At 53.8% G+C, this 22738-nt stretch overlaps 1 long non-coding RNA gene across 1 annotated transcript in view; it reads left to right on the top strand.

Moving 5' to 3' along the window:
- Nucleotides 1-19688, top strand: part of LOC137455506 (uncharacterized) — a 34390-nt gene extending 14702 nt beyond the window's left edge. Inside the window, exon 3 of the long non-coding RNA XR_010990840.1 lies at nucleotides 19487-19688. This is a non-coding gene — a long non-coding RNA (uncharacterized lncRNA). The remainder of the gene's footprint in view (nucleotides 1-19486) is intronic.
- Nucleotides 19689-22738: the final 3050 nt, after the last annotated feature.

The following is a 22738-nucleotide window of genomic DNA, read 5'->3' as shown; positions in this document are numbered from 1 at the left end:
CCAGTGATGGGAACTCCACCACCTCCCTGGGCAGCACATTCCAATGGCCAATCTTTCTTTCTGGGAAGAATTTCTTCTTAACATCCAGCCTGAACCTTCCCTGGCACAGCCTGAGACTGTGTCCTCTTGTTCTGGTGCTGCTTGCCTGGGAGAAGAGACCAACCCCCAGCTGGCTACAACCTCCCTTCAGGGAGTTGGAGAGAGCAAGAAGGTCTCCCCTGAGCCTCCTCATCTTCAGGCTAAGCAACCCCAGCTCCCTCAGCCTCTCCTCACAGGGCTGTGCTCCAGACCCCTCCCCAGCTTTGTTGCCCTTCTCTGGACACCTTCCAGCAGCTCAACATCTTTCCTGAGCTGAGGAGCCCAGAACTGGACACAGGACTCAAGGTGTGGCCTAACCAGTGCTGAGTACAGGGCACAAGGACTTCCCTGCTCCTGCTGGCCACACTCTTCCTGATGCAGGCCAGGATGCTGTTGGCCTTCTTGGCCCCCTGGGCACACTGCTGGCTCATGTTCAGCCTACTATCAACCACTACACCCAGGTCCCTCCCTGCCTGGCTGCTCTCAGCCACTCTGACCCCAGCCTGTAGCACTGCCTGGGGTTGCTGTGGCCAAAGTGCAGCACCCAGCACTTGGACTTGTTGAATGCCATCCTGTTGGACTCTGCCCATCTGTCCAGTCAGTTGAGGTCCCTCTGCAGAACCCTTCTACCTTCTAACTGGCTAACATCTGCTCCTAACTTGGTGTCATCTGCAAATTTGCTGATGACTGACTCAATCCCCTCATTCAGATCGTCAATGAAGATATTGAACAGGATGGGGCCCAGCACTGATCCCTGGGGCACACCACTGGTGCCTGGCTGCCAGCTGGCTGTGGCACCATTCACCACCACTCTCTGGGCTCAGCCTCCAGCCGGTTGCTAACCCAGCTCAGAGAGCTGCTGTCCAAGCCAGGGCTGACAGCTTGGCCAGGAGTTTGCTGCGGGGGATTGGTGTCAAAGGCCTTGCTGAAGTCCAGGTAGACCAGTTCCAACCCTCCTGCCATGGGCAGGGACACCTCCCACCAGCCCTGGTTGCCCAAGAGCTCCTCCAGCCTGGCCTGGAACACCTCACATTTGGAGAGAGGTTTTCCTCTGCGAATGGAAAGCTGGTGGAACCTGCCTGCATTTGCCAAGCTTCCGCAGGTCACCAAATTGGTCCTGCAGAGCCTGGGGGGAGATTTTGGGGTAAAGCTGCTGCCTAAATTCTCTGAATCCAGCCCAACAAAGGCGTGATCTCCCCCAGTAAAGCCACGATTAAGGTCCTCTCCTCATGTTGCCAAGCACCTTCTCCCAGACAGCCAGCACCAGAACAAGAGGACACAGTCTCAAGCTGTGCCAGGGGAGGTTTAGGCTGGAGGTTAGGAGGAAATTCTACACAGAGAGAGAGATTGGCCATTGGAATGTGCTGCCCAGGGAGGTGGTGGAGTCACCATCACTGGAGGTGTTTAGGAGGAGACTTGATGGGGTGTTTGGTGCCAGGGTTTAGTTGATCAGATGGTGTTGGATGATAGGTTGGACTTGATGATCTCAAAGGTCTCTTCCAACCTGGTCTATTCTATTCTATTCTATTCTATTCTATTCTATTCTATTCTATTCTATTCTATTCTATTCTATTCTATCTTATCTTCCTTCCCACCATCAGTGACTGGGTGGCCTGATGTCCCTAATGGTTTTAGCCCTAGTTGCTAAGAGGAGAGTTGGAGAGTTTGGGGGCTCTGCCCTCAAGCCCTTGGCTCAGCTTTGCCCTCATGCAGTCCTTTTTGGATCCAGACTCGTCCCAGTGACATGGGAGCTGGCAGGTAGAGCTGGCTGAACAGGAGCTGGAACCAAAGCCCTGTTGATGGCAGATCCTATTTGCCTTCAATCCCATGATATGAAACAAGGCCTCCACAGATCCCAGCTGGCAGGGCAAGGGAGGCCAGGAGGAGCAGAGCAGCACAGTGCAGAGTTGGGACCTCAACTGCTTATTGGTATCCATGACAACCTCTCCTTTCTGCTTGCTCACAGGAGCTGCTGCAACTCTCCTCCTGCACCACAGCAGCCCTTGCTGGGACTGCACCCCTTTGCTGGGCACCTAAGGGAGCCAAGGGTCTGCAGTGTGTGTGTGAGGAGGGGCAGGTGGCACTGTGCTGGGATGCTCACAAGGACAAGAAACTTTTCATGTGGTGTCAAGCTTGTGAGTATTACTGCCCTCAGTACTCTGGCACAGGTTGTGATGGGACAGACCCCCCCAGAGGGTAACTCCTTCCATTCCTGGCCTGGATCAGCAGGAATAGGAGGGATGAGGCACTGGTAAAGTCACAACTCGAATCCTGGGTTCAGTTTTGGGTCCCTCACTCCAAGAAGGGCACTGAGGTGCTGGAGTGTGTCCAGAGAAGGGCAACAAAACTGGGGAAGGGTCTGGAGACCAGGGCTGGTGAGGAGCAAGTGAGGGAACTGGGATTGTTAAGCCTGGAGAAAAGGAGGCTGAGGAGAGACCTCATTGCTCTCTGCAGCTCCCTGCTTGGAGCCAAGTGGGGGTTGGTCTCTTCTCTCAGTTAATAAGCAATAAGACAAGGGGAAACACCCTCAAGCTGTGCAAGGGGAGGTTTAGGTTCAACACCAGGAAAATCTCTCCCCTGAAAAGGTTCTCAAGCCCTGGACCAGGCTGCCCAGGGCAGTGGTGGAGTCACCATTACTGGGGGGATTTAAAAGCTGCATAGATGTGGTGCTGAGGGCCATGGCTTAGTGGTCACCTGGCAGTGCTGGGTTAAGAGCTGCACCTGCTGGTCAGAAAGGTTTCTTCCAACCCAATAATTGGACTACCAAATGACAGGCACCAAGTGAGCTTGCCCTCAGCAAGCAGCCATGTCCCTCCAACTCAGAGCTGCCTCTGGGAGCACAGCACAGCTTCACAGCACAGCTTCACAGCACAGCTCCACAGCACAGCTCCACAGCACAGCAGGAGCCACCCCAGTGTCAAACAGCATCAATGCCCCCCCATGAATCCCTCCTGGGAGCTCTGCTCTGCCCTGCAGGGCTGACCTGTGCTGTTGTCCAGCCCCAGGCTCTGCAGGCTCACAGGCCCACTGGCGTTAATGACCAGGGGGAAGTTTCCTCCACAGAAAGGAAGCAAGTGGGGGGCCTTTGAAGCCCAGCTCTCTTCCCCAGCCAGTACCAGCAGGACTGCTTGGCTCATGTGATATCTCATTAGGTAGCTCTCCTGAGCACAGGATGTGTCCTGGAGTGGCTGCACATCAGCTCCAGTAATGAGACAGATGCAACCCAAACCCCTTTGTGTTGGCCACCCAGGCCAGTGGGGCCAAACCTGCTGAGAAACATTAAAGACACAGACACCCACCCCCACCCCCACCCCCACCCCCATCTCGCTGCCAGCCCTCCCTTCCCTGGGATGGGGTGGACTGGAAGGCAGAAAACTGAAGGTCTGGCTTTTGATCAGCATGTGGTGCTGCCTGGCAAAGGCAGGGGCTGGTGGGTGGGTGTAGGAGCGCAGGGCAGGGTGATTGGTGTGTCTGTAGCCATGGGTGACGAGCTCCCTGCTCTCTGCTTGTACAGAGGACCACAAGGGAGGGAAGGGTTTTTGCATGACTGCAAACTGAGCTCTCCTCAGCCTTTCTTGCAGGCTGCCAGGCTCCAGCAAGGGGCTGCCACCAAACAGCAGAATTGTGGAATTGCTGCTGTTGGAAAAGGCCTCCAAGGTCATCAAATCCAACCAGCAGCCCAAATCCACCATGGACATTGAACCATGTCCCCAAGTGCCATGGCCACAGGTTTCTTGAGCACCTCCAGGCATGGGGACTCCACCACCTCCCTGGGCAGCCTGTGCCAATCCCTGACCACTCTTGCAGCAAAGAAATTGTTCCTAATCTCCAACCTAAACCTCCCCCTGGCACAGCTGGAGGCCATTTCCTCTTGTCCCTGGCATTAGTTACTTGGAAGATGAGGCCAAATTTGACCTTACTCCAACCTCCTTTCAGAGAGCTGTGGAGAGCAGTGAAATCTCCTCTTGGCTTTCCCTTCTTCAGGCTGAACAACCTCACCTCCCTCAGCCCCTCCTCACCTAGACCTCTTCTCCAAACCCCTCACCAGCTTCCTTGCCCTTCTCTGTGCCCACTCCAGCACCTCAAATGCTGCAGTGCCCCAAAGTGGGCACAGCACTCGAGGTGTGGTCTCAGCAGTGCTGAGTGCAGGGCCACAATCACTTCCTCAGGCAAGACCTGCTTTGGGGTTGGGTGTCTGGGGTTTGTTCTTGATTATTAAAGCAGTCTGGTCTGATGGAAATGTGACAGCCTTGCATTAATTCACTGCAGCTCCAGGAGTACCTTGGAGCCTGACTACCCACCACACCTGCACACATGGCAGACAGGCTACAGAGAGGGAAGCAGGGGGACAAAAATGAGTTGTTTCCTGCTGCTTGTGTGATGTGAGGTGGATTTCATCACAAGTCACAAGGGATGGAGGAAACAGTATGTCCCTGGGCCTCACACAACCTGTTCTACCCCAAACAGCCTCCCCACATCCCTGTGTCTCACCTGGTACCCACAGAGAGGTGCAGACTGCTCAGCTTAAGTGCAGAGGGACAAGGAGGGAGTCCCCAGGGAGCTGCATCAGGGGCTGGCTCATGCTGTTTGTCTCAGAGATGAGCTCCAAAGCTGCCACTAGCTCCAGGATCATTGCTGGCAGCAGGACACTGCTGGCAGGTCTGGTTTGGGCAGCCTGTGCTTCCTTGCTCCATTTCACCAGAACAAGAGGACACAGTCTCAAGCTGCACCAGGGGAGGTTTAGGCTGGAGGTGAGGAGAAAGTTCTCCCCAGAGAGAGTTGTTAGCCACTGGAATGTGCTGCCCAGGGAGGTGGTGGAGTCCCCATCCCTAGAGGTGTTCAAGAGGGGATTGGATGTGGCACTTGGTGCCATGGTTTAGTCATGAGGTCTGTGGTGACAGGTTGGACTTGGTGATCTTTGAGGTCTCTTCCAGCCTTGGTGATTCTGTGATTCTCTTCCAGTCCCCAGTCCAGCTGCAGGTGAGGATCCTGAGCACAATCCAGCTGGGGTTGCCAGGAAAAGGGGCTGCCTGGTTGGCAATGCCAGGGATAAGCTGGTTGGGTAGCACCTGCCACTGGGAACAAGGTGGCTTTGGGCTGAAGGTCCTTGGTGACACAAGAGCAGGCTCCCTGCCACAGGCTGCTCCTGCCCAAAGGTACCAAGGAAAGGAAAGGCTCAGCCAAGAACCCTCTCCAGAGGAAAAATGCCTCCCTGGCAGAGCTTTGATCTCTGAGGTCTTTGAAGAAATGAGATGGAGAGATTATGGGTGGTTGTTTTTTTTCCTTGCAGACAATAAAGGCTGAATGAGATTCACTTTGATCTGAGACACAATCTGAGTCAGTACAGAGCTGTGCCTCCACCTCAGATGGGCCAGGGAGTTAAGTGATCCTCTGAAGGCTGATGGGCAAAGGGCTGGCCTTGCAATTAATTAGAAATGCTCCTGTGTCATCCTGCAGAGCTTTTCTTTCAAGCCCTGGGGCAGTTTAGGCTGGGTGCCTCCTGTCACTGCCACAGGAGTTACAGCTCTGAGGTCCCAACCAAGGGATGCACCAAGGGATGTTCAGGCTGGATGTTAGGAAGAAGTTTTTCCCAGCAAGAGAGATTGGCCATTGGAATGTGCTGCCCAGGGAGGTGGTGGAGTCACCATCCCTGGAGGTGTTTAGGAAGAGACTGGATGAGGCACTTGATGCCATGGTTGAGTTGATCAGATGGTGTTGGGTGATAGGTTGGACTTGGTGATAGGTTGGACTTTATGATAGGTTGGACTAGTCTAGTCTATTCTGTTCTGTTCTATTCTGTTCTGTTCTATTCCATTCTATTCCATTCCATTCCATTCCATTCCATTTCATTATCATAGTATCAGTCAGGGTTGGAAGGGACCACAAGGATCATCTAGTTCCAACCCCCCTGCCATGGGCAGGGACACCCCACACTAGATCAGGCTGGCCTAGTGGATCCTAAACCTCATCAGTTCTGTGATTTCAAGAACACTCCACCAGCAGTGCCAAAGCAGGTCTGCGGTTGGGAGCCTGTTCTGAAGGAGCTTTTCTCATCCTGGCCAGGAGGGTGTTTGGTTTCTCTGCCAGGGGCTGTGGACATTTCAGCAGTGCAGGGTTTGCACTGCAGAAGGCTTCAGTGGGAGTCACCAGGAAGGGAATCTGATGGGGCATGTGGGCTGGCTGGAGGCAGGAAAGGCCAAAGACATCAACCACCTTCCCTCTTGGCTGTTCTTTGGTGACACCTCCAATTAGTGCTGAGCAGGAAAAAGCAGTCATAACTAAAATAATAGCTATTCAAGATGAAATCATAATTACTGTGGGCTGATTATGCAGATTTGGCTCAGCAAAGCACCCAGGAGCTGAGCAGCAGCCCTGAAGCTGCTGGTCTGGAGGCTGCTCTCAGCTGGAGCTGCAGCTCAGTCCAAGACCATTTTCACCTCTCTGTGTTTCTTCTTTTTCATTTATTGTCCCTTTTCTGATTTTTCTTGGAAGAACTGGAGCCTGCTAAGCCTGCTGTGACTTCTCTTATGGTGATTGCTTAGTAGGTGTTGAGAACAAAGAGGCAGAGGGCACAAGGCTGGACCTCCCTTGGCTTAGTCCCTGGGCTGTGCTGCTTTGCATGGTGCTCAGCTAGCAGGACATGGACTCACATGGCCACAACAGGAAGGTGGTGCCAGCAGCAGGTGATTGTAGAAGCACTTCTCCAGCAACTTCTGCATTTTCTCTGGCACATCTGAGCCATTAGATCTGATTTTCCTGGAAACAAATCCCCACAAAGCAAGATCTACCTTAACACAGACAAGGAAAACAGCTGCTGGTGTGTCGGGAGCTGGCAGGCTGCAGTCCTCAAGCCTTTCCCCATGCACTGCTGTCTCCCTTCACCTGCTTTTCTTTGCTTCTTCCATGTTCCTGCCCTGAGCAAGTCGATGGTTTGATCACTGTGGCTGTTTCTGCACTTGGAGCAGATGTTTCCATGGTCACACAAGGCCAAGGGGCAGCCTGGCTGGACGATATTGCTGCAAGGAAGCATCAGTGTCACTTCAGCTCCTCAGCTGCTGCTCCTCACTTGCTTACCAGCTGCTTAGCAAGAGGGCTGTGCAGGTCCCCCAGGTTTGGTGGCCATGGTTTTGTGACTGAGAGCTTTGGTTTGCTTTAGCAGAAGAGCAGCAGAGTTTTTCCAGCCTGTGAGAATTGGGGAGCTCAACCAGTGGGCCTTGCTCTGCTGGCTGAGAGGAAGTAGGCTCCAGCATAGAATCAGAGCATGCTTTGAGTTGGAGAGGACCCTTAAAGGTCACTCAGTCCACCCCCCTGCAGTGAGCAGGGACTGCTTTAACTGGCTCAGGCTGCTCAGAGCAACATTCAACCTTACCTCCTTTATGGGGCAGGCTGTGGATGTAGTCTGCCTGGGCTCCAGCAAGGCCTTTGACACCGTCCCCCACAGCAAACTCCTGGCCAAGCTGTCAGCCCATGGCTTGGACAGCAGCACTCTGAGCTGGGTTAGCAACTGGCTGGAGGCTGAGCCCAGAGAGTGGTGGTGAATGGTGCCACAGCCAGCTGGCAGCCAGGCACCAGTGGTGTGCCCCAGGGATCAGTGCTGGGCCCCATCCTGTTCAATATCTTCATTGATGATCTGGATGAGGGCATTGAGTCCATCATCAGTAAATGTGCAGATGACAGCAAGCTGAGGGCAGGAGTTGATCTGTTAGAGGGTAGGAGAGCACTGCAGAGGGACCTTGCCAGGCTGGACAGACGGGCAGAGTCCAAGGGCAAGAGATTGAACACATCCAAATGCCAGGTTCTGCACTTTGGCCACAGCAACCCCAGGCAGTGCTGCAGGCTGGGGTCAGAGTGGCTGAGAGCAGCCAGGCAGAGAGGGACCTGGGTGTAGTGGTTGATAGTAGGCTGAACATGAGCCAGCAGTGTGCCCAGGGGGCCAAGAAGGCCAACAGCATCCCGGCCTGCATCAGGAAGAGTGTGGCCAGCAGGAGCAGGGAAGTCCTTGTGCCCTGTGCTCAGCACTGGTTAGGCCACACCTTGAGTCCTGTGTCCAGTTCTGGGCTCCTCAGCTTAGGAAAGATGTTGAGCTGCTGGAAGGTGTCCAGAGAAGGGCAACAAAGCTGGGGTTCTGCAGCCTTCTTCGTGGCCTCTGGACCTACTCCATCAGTTCTATATCTTTGTGCTGGGGTCCCCAGAACTGGAGGCAGTGTTGCAGGTGTAGGGAGAGGAGAGGAGAGGAGAGGAGAGGAGAGGAGAGGAGAGGAGAGGAGAGGAGAGGAGAGGAGAGGAGAGGAGAGGAGAGGAGAGGAGAGGAGAGGAGAGGAGAGGAGAGGAGAGGAGAGGAGAGGAGAGGAGAGGAGAGGAGAGGAGAGGAGAGGGGAGGGGAGGGGAGGAGAGGGGAGGGGAGGGGAGGGGAGGGGAGGGGAGGGGAGGGGAGGGGAGGGGAGGGGAGGGGAGGGGAGGGGAGGGGAGGGGAGGGGAGGGGAGGGGAGGGGAGGGGAGGGGAGGGGAGGGGAGGGGAGGGGAGGGGAGGGGAGGGGAGGGGAGGGGAGGGGAGGGGAGGGGAGGGGAGGGGAGGAGCAGAATCCCCTCCCTGTGCTGCTGCTTTCCCTGCTATGGATGCAGCTCAGCACACAGCTGGCTCTGGCCTGCCAAGGACCATTGCTGGCTCCCGGGGACTTTGTCATCAACTGACACCTCCAAGGCCTTCTCCTCCAGACTGCTTTCAAGCCAGGGCGGTAGGGAATGTGTCACCCATGCTCAGCTCTAGCAGAGGCTCCCAAAGTGCTCAGCTGGGCCCTGCTTTCAGCCTGTTGGTGTGGCTTGCCCCCCCGGGAAGCATCAAGCTGCAAGGCAATGCTATAATTAACAGCCGACAGCTTCCACCCAGCGAGGCAGCTGGGGGCTGGGAAGCCGTCCTGCTCCCGGGGGAGGCTGAGGGGGTGGGCAGGCAAGGCAAACACTGCCAGAAGGAATTAGTGCCTCAGATGGGGGCATGTCAAAGAGCTTTTGGCGTGGGTGCCAGCCTGAGGCAGATGACTGCAGGGAGCAGCAGGCTAAGTCTGTCACAGAGGTCTTGCTGCTGGCGCCTGCCCATCCCATGGGACACTGGGAGATTTTTCTGCCTCTCTTTCTGGAAGGCAGAGAAGACCTCCTGATGGATGCAGCTGAGCTGTGGGGGAGTTTCCTGTTCTCTGACCTGGGGCATAACGTTTGACTCAGCTTCCCCAGGGACAGGAAACCAACCATCAGGGGTTGAGCTGCAGCACTTCCACCAGGAGCAAATGAGGCTTGTGTAGGATAGGATGGAATGGAATGGAATGGAATGGAATGGAATGGAATGGAATGGAATGGACCAGGTTGGAAGTGACCTTTGAGATCCAGTCCAACCTATCACCCAACACCATCTAATCAACTAAACCATGGCACCAAGCACCTCATCCAGTCTATTCCTAAACACCTCCAGGGATGGGGACTCCACCACCTCCCTGGGCAGCACATTCCAGCTGGCCAGGGTCTTCTTGAGCTTCTCTTCCCTTTCACACCTGGGAGAGAAAGGCTAATGGGCAGCCCAGCTATGGTGGCCAGGGACTTGGACTATGAGGATTAACTGATTTAGCCTTGCAGGTGTTGTTGTCACAGCTGATGGACTTCTCCATGTGTGTCATGGTCAGGTTCATGCCCACAGCAAGGTTTTTCATTCCTCCTCCTTCCCTTGCAGCACCTCCATGACCACCAGCAGCTGACTCTCTATTTTCTCCAGCTAGTCCCCTAAAGAAGGCTAGAGAGAGCCAACTGCTGGTGTTTTCACTTGGAAACAAGCAGATGGAGCAGACAGATGGGAGAACAAAGCTATATATCTATATCTATATTTATTGCACAGATAGCTAATAGCCAATAAAATGGGTCTGGAACCACAAAAAGTCTCTGGTATGGTTGCCATGGCAACGTGCACACAATTCCATGGAGATGCAGGGGAGAAATCTTTTGTGTTGTTAGGGAGCTGTCTGCAATAAAAACAAATGAGATTTAAATGAGTGATTACAGCTGCCTCAAGGATCACCTGCCAAAAACTCAGGGCCAGATCATCTACCAGCCTGTGGTGGGGCTTGTTTCCTTGGAGTGCAGCAGGGGCAGAGTGCCCTTTGCAGGAGCCAAAGCTGAGGGCAGCACAGACTTTGAGACAGGATGCTTGTGAGGGGAGCTGACCTCTGGAATCAACATGAGCTAGCAGGGTGCCCAGGGGGCCAAGAAAGCCAAGGGCATCCTGGCCTACATCCAACCTACATTCAGGGAGTTGTAGAGATCCAGGTGGTCTTCCCTCAGTCTCCTTTGCTCCACTTCCCTCTTTCAAGATCTTAATTCTCATTGCTTGATCTCACATCCAGCCTGAAGCCTTTGGGCTGTGAAACGTGGTGGTCTCCTCACTTGTCTCTCAGTGGCTGTGGACACCCAGTTCTCAACACAACTTCAGGGACTTGTGCCCAGGTGGCCAAGAAGGCCAAGGGCATCCTGGCCTGCATCAAGAATAGTGTGGCCAGCAGGAGCAGGGAAGTCATTGTGCCCTGTGCTCAGCACTGCTTAGGCCACACCTTGAGTCCTGTGTCCAGTTCTGGGCTCCTCAGTTTAAGAAGGACATTGAGAGACTTGAAGGTGTCCAGAGAAGGGCAACAAGGCTGGGGAGATGCCTTGAGCACAGCCCTGTGAGGAGAGGCTGAGGGAGCTGGGGTTGCTTAGCCTGGAGAAGAGAAAGCTCAGGGGTGACCTCATTGCCCTCTACAACTACCTGAAGGGAGGTCTGGAAGCCTGAAAATAACCAGGAGAAGGGAGGCAAAGGGAAGTGGCATTCCTGGTTATAAAGCACCTGCCTGTGGGCACTGAAATACTCAGGGCCAGAGAGGGTTAAAGTGATAAGGATCAAAAGGCATAAACACATCAGATGAAAGCTGTTGTCTGCCCTGAAGTCAGCCTGACACTGAGCTGACTGCTGCAAGAGGCTGGAGTCTGAATCTGGCTCCCTATGAATTTTTCATGAAGGAAGCCCTGGGGGGAGACAGAGTGTTGGATGTTTCCATTTGTGAGGAGTTTCCATGGGTTGCCAACTCCTCCTGCAAGAGATTGGCACACAAGAGGAATCTTCACAATCTCACCATCCAAGTCTGTTCCAGGGGAGGCAGTGTCACAGCATCTGGCCTTGCTGGGCTCTCCGTGTCTCTGTGTGTGTGTGTGTCTGTCTGTCTGTCTGTCTCTTTGTGTGTGTGTGTGTGTTTGTGTGTGTCTGTCTGTCTGTTTGTGTGTTTGTGTGTGTGTTTGTGTGTGTGTGTGTTTGTGTGTTTGTGTGTGTGTGTCTGTGTGTCTGTGTGTCTCTGTGTGTGTGTGTCTCTCTGTGTGTGTGTCTGTCTCTGTGTGTGTGTGTGTCCCCACAGGGCAGTTCTCTCCTTTTCCCTGGATTTTCACCTTTCATGGATCATAGAATGGGTTGGGTTGGAAGGGACCTTAAAGATCAAGCCCTGTGAGGAGAGGCTGAGGGAGCTGGGGTTGCTTAGCCTGGAGAGGAGGAGGCTCAGGGGAGACCTTCTTGCTGTCTACAGCTACCTGAAGGGAGGTTGTAGCCAGGAGGGGGTTGGTCTCTTCTCCCAGGCAGCCAGCACCAGAACAAGAAGACACAGTCTCAAACTGTGCCAGGGGAGGTTTAGGCTGGATGTTAGGAAGAAATTCTTCATAGAGAGAGAGATTTGCCACTGGAATGTGCTGCCCAGGGAGGTGGTGGAGTCACCATCACTGGAGGTGTTTAGGAAGAGACTGGATGGGGTGCTTGGTGCCATGGTTTAATTTATTAGATGGTGTTGGCTGATAGATTGGACTTGATGATCTCTGAGGTCTTTTCCAGCCTGGTTAATTCTATCCTGTCCTATCCTATCCTATCCTATCCTATCCTATCCTATCCTATCCTATCCTATCCTATCCTATCCCATCCTATCCTATCCTATCCTATCCTATCCTATCCTATCCTATCCTATCCTATCCTATCCTATCCTATCCTATCCTATCCTATCCTATCCTCCAGTTCCAACCCACCTCTGCCATGGGCAGGGACACCTCCCACCAGCCCAGGTTGCTCAAGGCCTCATCCAGCCTAGCCCTGAACATCTCCATCCACAGCCTCCCTGGGCAACCTGTTCCAGTGCCTCCCCACCCTCATTGGAAAGAATTTCTTCCTAATCTCCAGTCTCAGTCTCCCCTCCTCAAGCTTCCGTCCATTCCCTCTCATCCTGTCACCACAAGCCCTTGTCAAAATTCCTTGCCCAGCTCTCCTGCAGCCTCCTTCAGCTACTGGAAGGCTGCTCTAAGTTCTCCCTGGAGCAGTGGTTCACTGTCCCTGTCCCGTGTTGCACTGCTGACAAGGAGCCTTCAGGACAATTAGCTCTTTCTGGTGTAGGAAGTCCACAGCAACCAATGGTGTTTGGGCATTGCCAGCCCTCCTTGCATCAAAGAACCACCGAGGAGTTGAGACTCTTCTCCAGGGAGTCCCAACCCTTCTGCTGTGCTCAAAACCAGGCATCTGCCCCTGGCTTAACACCAGAGAGAGTCTGAGAGGTGAGTGGAGATCTGCCTGCAACCAGGTCACCAGGCTGGCCCTGAGCACTCAGCCTGCAATCAGGTCACCAGGCTGGCCCTGAGTGATCTGCCTGCAACCAGGTCACCAGGCTGGCCCTGAGCACTCAACCTTTTGGTGTTACCACCTGGAAGCATCTGCCTCTCTTTGCCCTGGCTGGAAACAGCCACCAAGGAGTGAAGGCTCTGCTGTGTCTTTTATCCCTACCCCTACTTTCTGCCCTTGGTGGGCAACAGGACACAGCTGCCCAAGAGCAGCTGATGTGGATTTTAGGTCAGCCACATCCTCGGCTGGGTGCAGGGGGAGGCAGGACCCATCCACAGCACAGAGGGGCTGTGGGAGGCAGGCAGGGGAGCAGTGCTTCTGCAGAAGCAAGGAAGCAAGCTGCTGGGTGGAGCTCTGCGTGGGAAGGGAGCTGTGAAGTGTGACACTTTGGGTGGATCAATTCTAGGCAGCCTTGCCTGGAATAGACCGGGTGGAGGTGAAGGGAAACCAATGCCACGGAGGGGCAACCCTCCAGGCTGAGCTGCATCAGTGCCTGGGTTTGGTCTCTTCCAAGTGGGTTTCTTCCCCCACTTGCTACCTCAGTGCTGCTCTCTCCATCACTCCTTCAGTTTGCAGACACTCACATTCACACACAAAGCTACTACCAGGGAGGGAGGGAGGGAGGGAGCTGCCTGAGCTACGCTGAACCTGGCTGCTGGGAAGTTTTGTGCTACGCTGAGCTACTCTGTGACTGCTTCCATGAGGCAGAGAGGGAACTGGCTGCCTTTAGGTTGGCTGCTGGATGAGAGCGTCCCCTCTAATTCTTCAGTGGAAACCACCCATTGAGCCATCCCTTTCAGTTTTCCAAGGCTGTAGAACACCTTCAACAGCAGAATCATAGACTCACAGAAGGGTAAGGGTTGGAAGGGACCTCCAGAGATCACCCAGTCCAACCTCCCTGCCAGTGCAGGCTCACCCAGAGCAGCTCACACAGGAACACAGCCAGGAGGAGTTTGAAGGTCTCCAGAGAAGGAGACTCCACAACCTCTCTGGGCAGCCTGCTCCAGGGCTCCAGCACCTTCAAAGCAGACAAGATTCCCCTCCTGTTCAGATGGAACCTCCTGGGTTCCAGTTTGTGCCCATTGCCCCTTGTCCCATCACAGGACACCAGTGAGAAGAACCTGCCCACTTCTTCTTGCCCCCCACCCTTTAGCTCTTGCTGAGTATTGATCAGATCCCCTCTGGGGCTGCTCTTCTACAGACTAAACAACCCCAGGGCTCTCAGCCTCTCCTCATCAGATATTTTCACAGTATCACAGAATCACCAAGATTGGAAGAGACCTCAAAGATCATCGAGTCCAACCTGTCACCACAGACCTCATGACTAAACCATGGCACCAAGTGCCACATCCAATCCCCTCTTGAACACCTCCAGGGATGGGGACTCCACCACCTCCCTGGGCAGTACAGTCCAATGGCTAACAACTCTCTCTGTGAAGAACTTTCTCCTCACCTCCAGCCTAAACTTCCCCTGGCACAGCATGAGACTGTGTCCTCTTGTTCTGATGCTGCTTGCCTGGGAGAAGAGACCAACCCCCACCTGGCTACAACCTCCCTTCAGGGAGTTGGAGAGAGCAAGAAGGTCTCCCCTGAGTCTCCTCATCTTCAGGCTAAGCAACCCCAGCTCTCTCAGCCTCTCCTCACAGGGCTGTGTTCCAGACCCCTCCCCAGCTTTGTTGCCCTTCTCTGGACACCTTCAAGTCTCTCAATGTCCTTCTTAAACTGAGGAGCCCAGAACTGGACACAGGACTTTCCAGTCCCTTCACCATCCTTGTAGCCTCCCTTGGATTCTAGAGACCCCTAAGACCCATCTGGATGCATTCCTGTGTGACCTGCCCTAGATGATGCTGCTTTGGCAGGGAGGTTGGAGTGGCTGACCTCCAGAGGTCCCTTCCAACCCCTACCATTCTGTGGTGGGGTGATCCTATGACAGTTTCTTTGTGCTCTTCGTGTCCCAGACCGCGTGGGCCAGCGTGCAGTGCCCAAGGTGTATTTGTCACTGGTTTGTCTTCATGCAGGAAACTATCCAACAGAGAGAAGAGGCAAAAAGGAGAGAGAGAGAAAATAAGAGAGGGAGGAATGGAGAAGGGAGGGCTCATGACTGCTGGCAGCAACTTTTAATTTGGCTTTGGCAGCTGAGGAGCAGTTATTCAGGGAAATCTTGTCCCAAAATAACACTGAGCCTGCCCTGCGTCAGCCAGGGAGGCAGGGCTGGGATGTGCCTCTTCTCCCCAGCAGTGGGGCCAGGCAGCATGCAGGGGCTGAGAACTGCCACGCAGGGGCTGAGAACTGCCATGCAGGGTCAGACCAAAGGGCACAGGGCTTGGCAGCCGCCTGCAGCACTTCCCTGTCTTGAGGCAGATGATGAGCAGGGCAGGGCTGGAGGGTCTGGCTCTGCCTGCCTGTGTGCCTTCACCAGGAGCAGAGGAAGGATTGCTTGTTGGCTGGTTGGCTGGGAGACCTGGAGAGGAGGTTTCAGCGTGGGCTGAGCCTGTGGCTTCAGCTTCTGCAAGCCAAGAGGAATTCTGCAGCGTGCAAGAGCCCTGCCCTGTGCTCCCTCTGCACCTGCTGCTCTTTCAGGTCCTTTGAGTTCTGCCTTTCCAGCTCTTGAAGAGAGAGCAAGCAGCAGTGTTTTGCTCTCCAGTTGCTCTCTGAAGCTCTCACAGACCTCAGCCACTTCTTTCCTGTCACTGAACTCTCCTGCAAGCTAAAGATTTCCAGGTCAGTCCATGCCTGTGGAGGAGCTGTTCCACTCTTCTGATCTTTGATTCCTTTGAATCCTCTTTTTAGAAGCTGCAACACAGACACCACATCAGGGCCCCTGCCCCTTCTTCCACTGCCATGGGAGAGAAAAGCTCAAACAGTTACACTCCTCCGAGAGCAAAGCCAGGGCAAGACCTTTGGAGGTCCCTTCCAACCCAGAAGCCCAGGCTGGCTGAGGCTCTGGCCAGGCTGATCTAGTGTGGGGTGTCCCTGCCCATGGCAGGGGGGTTGGAACTGGATGATCCTTGTGGTCCCTTCCAACCCTGACTGATACTGTGATCACAGTATCACAGTACCACAGTATCACCAAGGTTGGAAGAGACCTCAAAGATCATCAAGTCCAACCTGTCACCACAGACCTCATATCTAAACCATATCTCCAAGTGCCACATCCAATCCCCTCTTGAACACCTCCAGGGATGGGGACTCCACCACCACCCTGGACAGCACATTCCAATGACCAATGACTCTCAGTGAAGAACTTTCTCCTCATCTCCAGCCTAATCTTCCCCTGGCACAGCTTGAGACTATGTCCTCTTGTTCTGGTGCTGCTTGCTAGAGAGAAGAGACCAACCTTCAGGGAGTTGTAGAGGGCAATGAGGTCACCCCTGAGCTTCCTCCTCTCCAGGCTAAGCAACCCCAGCTCCCTCAGCCTCTCCTCACAGGGCTGTGCTCAAGGCCTCTCCCCAGCCTCGTTGCCCTTCTCTGGACACCTTCAAGTCTCTCAATGTCCTTCTTAAACTGAGGAGCCCAGAACTGGACACAGGACTCAAGGTGTGGCCTAACCAGTGCTGAGTACAGGGCACAAGGACTTCCCTGCTCCTGCTGGCCACACTATTCTTGATCACTTCCATGTTTTTTTTCCCCCAAAGGATTTGTATGATGCTGGCCTTGTGCTTTGCCCAGGGAAGCAATGCCAGTGTCAAACATTAGCTTCCTTCCTTCTCCTGCCTCCATCCTCCAGCCCTGTTTCTAGTGGGAAAGAGCAGGGAGGGAGGGGCTTGGAGGGAGGGAGTCTGGAGGAGCTTTCTGCTTAGTTGACTTCACAGCTGCTTTGCTGCCAGCCTCTTTCATCATCCAGTAGGAAGATTCATGCTGTGGAAGTGCTACTCAGAGTAGACCCTGATGAAGGCAAAGAATAGGAAGTATCAAAGACCTTTCCAGCTCAGAGTTCTGCATGGTGGGCTTCATACCACCATCCCCCAGGCCACAGGACTCATAGGCCAGCCCTTACAGACCTGGATACTTGGAGCTGATGATCTTTAAAGTCTTCTCTGTGATCCTGTGATTCTGTGATTCTGTTCTCTGACCTTCTCTGTGTCTTCAAAGATCCTTTTCCAGGTCTGGGGCAGTTGTCCTTGGTCTGTGGCAGAATGGAGAGAGATGAAGACCTGAAGCTCTTTGTCCTCACAGAATCACCAAGGCTTGAAGAGATCTCAAAGATCACCAAGTCCAACCTGTCACCACAGATCTCCTGACTAAACCATAGCCCTGCTCTCATCATCTGCTCCCTGCTGAGCACTGGGAGCACATCCCTGCGACACTGCTCCATACTGAGCTCCAGGAGCTCACTGAGAGGTCTCCACAACCATGAGCTGCTGCTCAGCAGCTCAGGGGAAGGGTGCTGGATCCAGACACAACTCAGCCTCAGCTCTTGCTCACTGGCACCCATCAGCAGATGCTGGCCCATGGAGCTGGCCTGCTGCCTGGCTCTTGCAACACTGAGTAACTCCCCTGGGGCCAGGAGGGTGCAGCCTCAGCAGCGAGCAGCATGGGGTTGAGTTTCTTCCCTGCTGCCAGTGCTGTGGGTAAGTGGAGCTGGGTCATGGGCTGGCATTGGTTTAGTTGATCAGATGGTGTTGGGTGAGAGGTTGGACTTGATGTTCTCAAAGGTCTTTTCCAACCTGGTTAATTCTATTCTATTCTATTCTATTCTATTCTATTCTATTCTATTCTATTCTATTCTATTCTATTCTATTCTATTCTATTCTATCCTATCCTATCCTTATCCCTATCCCTATCCTATCCCTATCCCTATCCCTATCCCTATCCTATCCTAGCCTATCCTATCCTATTGCTTGGACACACAGCCAGGGATGTGTCTCCCTGCAGAGCACAACAGTGCTGTGGCATGGTGACCAGGACCTTCAAGGGAGGTCTGAAATAGTTCCTGGCCTGCTCTGCCACTTGGAGGAAGCCATGGCTCTGCCCAGCCCCCGTTTCTCCCACCTTGCCCTGTTCCTAAGCCCCTGGGTGCTGATGGAGCAGCACAGGGAGGTGGTGAGGGCAGACTGTCCTCAATCACAAGCATGCTGCAGGTCATCATTGCAAGTTTTGTAGTTCCCAGAGAGGAAGAGGGAGCTGAGCCTGTTCCCCACAGCATCCTTAAGCTGCGCAACATCCCTGTACCCCTCCACACACACGTCTGTGGCACAGAGCGCCGAGGCATGCAGGGAGGGCCCCAGTCTGGCTCTGGGGGGGGAGGAGGAAAGGTGCTGGTACTGGAAATAGCAAATCATTTCCATTTCAATGCTCCTGCTGCAAAGATGAGCTGGGCCTGGCTGCCAGAGCAGCTCCTCCCTGCTTCTCCCTGCTTTATGTTTCTCCCAGCAGAATTCTCCTCTCAGTGGATCCACCTTGCTCCCTCACCTTCATGCCTTCCCATCACTCCAGCTTTTGCTTTTTGCTCCTGCACCATCTTCAGATGGCTCTTGACTTACTCTTCCCAGGGCTTTGAGGTGGCACTGAGCCAGAGAGCTCATCACAGCACCAGCCCAAAGCAGAGCTGCAGCCAGCTGCCCATCCTCCACTTGTGGTCTCCTGGTCCTTGGGGCTGCAAGGCCAGAGGCTGCTGTGCAGAGCCCTTCCAGCTCAGAATGGAAATGAGGCCAGTTCATAACTCTGTCACCCAGTGTGACACTGAATTTTCATTAGCCTCTCTGAAGTCTTCTCAGGAGAAAGAGACTCTGGCTGCCTTCAACATCAAAGATCCCCTGTGATCACTGCCAGGTCACTGAATCCAGGGATATGAATTCAGGGGTCCTTGAATACAGGGATATGAATTGAGGGATCCTTGAATTCAGGGATATGAATTCAGGGGTCCTTGAACCCAGGGATATGAATTGAGGGATCCTTGAATCCAGGGATATGAATTCAGGGGTCCTTGAATTCAGGGATCTGAATCCAGGGGTCCTTGGGGTCCTTGAATCCAGAGATATGAATTCAGGGGTCCTTTAATCCAGGGACATTAATTCAGGGGATTCAGGGGTCCTTGAATTCAGGGAGGCTCTTCCTCCATGGCAGGCAGGGAGAGACAGGAGAGCCACTGCTGAGCTGTTCTGAGCCCATGGATCTGTCCAACCCTTCTTGTCTGTCTGCCCACTGCCAAGGCAGAGGAGTGTGAGATCTCCTAGTGGAAAAACAGAGGGAGAAGAGGGAGAATTGCCAAGTGCAACAAGGCAGCAGCAGGAGGCAGATGGCTGCTGTGCCAAGCAGAGATGTCAGTCACTCCTGCACCAGGCATGCTGTGAAAGGAGCTGGTGTCCTGGCAGCCCAGTGCTGAGGCAGAAGCAGCTCTCTCCTGCCATGGAAACAGAGCTCCCAGTGTGGGGCAGCAGCCACCTGCATGGCCTGGTGTGGTTTGTGCCTGTGTCCCTGCACAGAGCCATTCCTGCTTCCTCCAGGGCAGCCCAGAATCACAGAGTGGTTTGAGCTGGGAGAGACATTAACGATCCTGTAGCCCAAATCCCCTCTGCACGGGGCAGGGATGCCTCAGGTTACTCACAGCCACATCCAGCCTGGCCTTGGGCACCTCCAGTGATGACAACTTCTCCAGCCCAAGCTGCTGAAGTGTCTCACCACCTCACTGTAAAAAAAAACCTTCCTATGTCCAACCTAGATCCACCCTCTCTCAATTGTTTGAAAGCATTGCCCCTGGTCCCCTCACCACAGGCTTTAGTTAAAAGTCTTTCTGTATCTTTCCTACAGGCTCCCTGGCACCTTGGGCTGAACAACCCCAACTCTATCAACCTTTCTTCATCACCCCAGGGACAGCACATCACAGTCACCAGCTTCTGTGTGCTCCTCTTCTCTCACTGCTTCTCTCCCTGCTCAACTTCCACTGGACTCAGAGCTCTGGGGCTCCACCTCTCACCAGCCCAGCCCTCTTGGAACCCTGTCTTGATGTTTGTGCCCTGGGAGGGGAGGTGAGTGGTCCCTTGCCTGAAGATACCAAACACCACCCTCAAAGACAGAGGAGAAGCTGTGGCACATCCAGGGGGGGCAGAAACTGGATTTTCTCAAGGCTCTGGCTTGCCCAGGGTCCACTACATGCAGTTAGTGTTGGGTGTGTAAGGGCAAGGGCCAGTATTGGACACTGGCTGGCAGAAGGAGACCCTGGCCCAGTCTTCCTGACCCACCTGGCTCCTTGTGGCAAAAGCAAGCCAGACTGGGTCAGCCATCACGGTATCACAGTATCACAGTATCAGCAAGGTTGGAAGAGACCTCGAGGATCATCAAGTCCAACCTGTCACCACAGACCCATGACTAAACCATGGCACCAAGTGCCACGTCCAATCCCCTCTTGAACACCTCCAGGGATGGGGACTCCACCACCTCCCTCGGCAGCACATTCCAGTGGCTAACAACTCTCTCAGTGAAAAACTTTCTTCTCCCCTCCAGCCTAAACTTCCCCTGGTGCAGCTTGAGACTGTGTCACAGGATTGTTTTGGTTGGAAAAGCCCAGCCAAAGGATCACCCAGTCCAACCAGCAGCTTAACATCACCATAGCCATTAAACCATGTCCCCAAGTGCCACATGCACATTGTAGGTAATTTCAGGCAGGTTGTGGGGAGCTGCAAGAGCAAACACTCCCCCCCAAGCACCAGCCCATTTCCAACTCCCATCTGGAGCACAGCCCTGTGAGAAGAGGCTGAGGGAGCTGGGGTTGCTTAGCCTGCAGAAGAGGAGGCTCTGGGGAGACCTTCTTGCTTTCTCCAACTCCCTGCAGGGAGGTTGTAGCCAGGAGGGGGTTGGTCTCTTCTGCCAGGCAAGCAGCACCAGAACATGAGGACACAGTCTCAAGCTGTGCCAGGGGGAGGTTCAGGCTGGATGTAGGAAGAAGTTCCTCACATAAAGAGAGATTGGCCATGGGAATGTGCTGCCCAGGGAGGTGGTGGAGTCCCCATCCCTGGAGGTGTTTAGGAAGAGCCTGGATGAGGCACTTGGTGCCATGGTTTAGTTGATCAGATGGTGTTGGGTGATAGGTTGGACTTGATGATCTCAGAGGTCTTTTCCAACCTGGTTAATTCTAATCTATTCTATTGTATTCTAGCCTATCCTATCCTATCCTATCCTATCCTATCCTATCCTATTCCATCCTATTCTATTCTGTTCTGTTCTGTTCTATTAGTTAGGGCTGGGCAATCTTGGACTTAATGATCTTGGACTTGATGATCTTGGAGGTCTCTTCCAACCTGGTTAATTCTAATCTATTCTATTGTATTCTATTCTATTCTATCCTATCCTATCCTATCCTATCCTATCCTATCCTATCCTATCCTATCCTATCCTAGCCTAGCCTATTCCATCCTATTCTATTCTATTCTGTTCTGTTCTATTAGTTAGGGCTGGGCAATCTTGGACTTAATGATCTTGGACTTGATGATCTTGGAGGTCTCTTCCAACCTGGCTGATTCTGTGATTCTGTGATCTTTGGCACCCATGCCTGTGGGAGAAGGCCTTGGTGCAGTTGACAAAGCATGAGAGAGAGGGAGAGCGGGGAGAAATGTGCAGGAGGTTGCCAGCAGCTTGCTGCAACCTTCTGCTGTCTCCCGAGCACTGGCACCAGCAGCGTGCTGGCAGATCAGCCCAGCTCCAAACACCGCCTCCAGCACAGGGAGACAGCAGAGGAGGAAACGTGGAGGTGACATAAAAAAAACCCACCAGCAGAAAAAGAAAAAACACCCCCAAAAAAGGGGAAGAAAACAGCCTTTGCTTTCTTGGCCATCTGTCCCAGCGTCTCAGCCACCTTCCCAAACACAGCCCAGCTCAGGGCTGCCTGGGAAAAACAGGCAGGGAGTTATTTTGGCTCAGCAGCAGCCAGCAGCCAGCAGGAGTGGGGCAAGAGCTGCCACACAGCAAGCAGGCAGTGGTCAGCCTGAGCACCACTGGCTCCATTGCTGGGGTAGCACACAGCAAGCAGGCAGTGGTCAGTGTGGGGAACAAGGGGACACAAGCTGTGCCAGGCTTAGGTTTAGGCTGGAGGTGAGCAGAAAGTTCTTCCCAGAGAGAGTTGTTATCCATTGGAATGTGCTGCACAGGGAGGTGGTGGAGTCCCCATCCCTGGAGGTGTTCAAGAGGGGACTGGATGTGGCACTTGGTGCCATGGTTTGGTAGTCATGAGGTCTTGGGTGACAGGTTGGACTTGATGATCTTTGATGTCTCTTCCAACCTTATTGATTCTGTGAGTTGCACCATCCCTGGAGGTGTTTAGGAAGAGCCTGGATGGGGTGTGTGATGCCATGGTTTAGTTGATCAGATGGTGTTGGGTGACAGGTTGGACTTGATGATCTCAAAGGTCTCTTCCAACCTGGTTAATTCTGTATTCTGTGTTCTGGGGATGAGGAATAAATTCATAGAATCAATAAGGTTGGAAAAGACCTCAGAGATCATCAAGTCCAACCTGTCACCACAGACCTCCTGACAACTAAACCATGGCTCCAACTGCCACATCCAATCCCCTCTTGAACACCTCCAGGGATGGGGACTCCACCACCTCCAGGGCAGCACATTCCAATGACCAACAACTCTCTCTGGGAAGAACTTCTTCCTCACCTCCAGCCTAAACTTCCCCTGGCACAGCTTGAGACTGTGTCCTCTTGTTCTGGTGCTGCTTGCCTGGGAGAAGAGACCAACCCCCAGCTGGCTACAACCTACCTTCAGGGAGTTGTAGAGAGCAATGAGGTCCCCCCTGAGCCTCCTCTTCTCCAGGCTAAGCAACCCCAGCTCCCTCAGCCTCTCCTCACAGGGCTGTGCTCCAGACCCCTCCCCAGCCTCCTTGCCCTTCTCTGGACACCTTCAAGTCTTCTTTCCAGTGAGGGTGGTGAGACACTGGCACAGGCTGTCCAGGGAGCATGTAGCTGTCCCCTCCCTGGAGGTGTTCAGGGCCAGGCTGGATGAGGCCTTGAGCATCCTGGGCTGGTGGGAGGTGTCCCTGCCCATGGCAGTGGGGTTGGAACT

The sequence above is a fragment of the Melanerpes formicivorus genome, unplaced genomic scaffold, assembly GCF_026170545.1.
Source record: "Melanerpes formicivorus ecotype bairdi unplaced genomic scaffold, bMelFor1.0.p_v2 SCAF_100, whole genome shotgun sequence".
NCBI lineage: Eukaryota > Metazoa > Chordata > Aves > Piciformes > Picidae > Melanerpes > Melanerpes formicivorus.
Note: the sequence above shows the minus strand (reverse complement) of the source record. Positions and strands in the feature narration are given on the sequence as shown.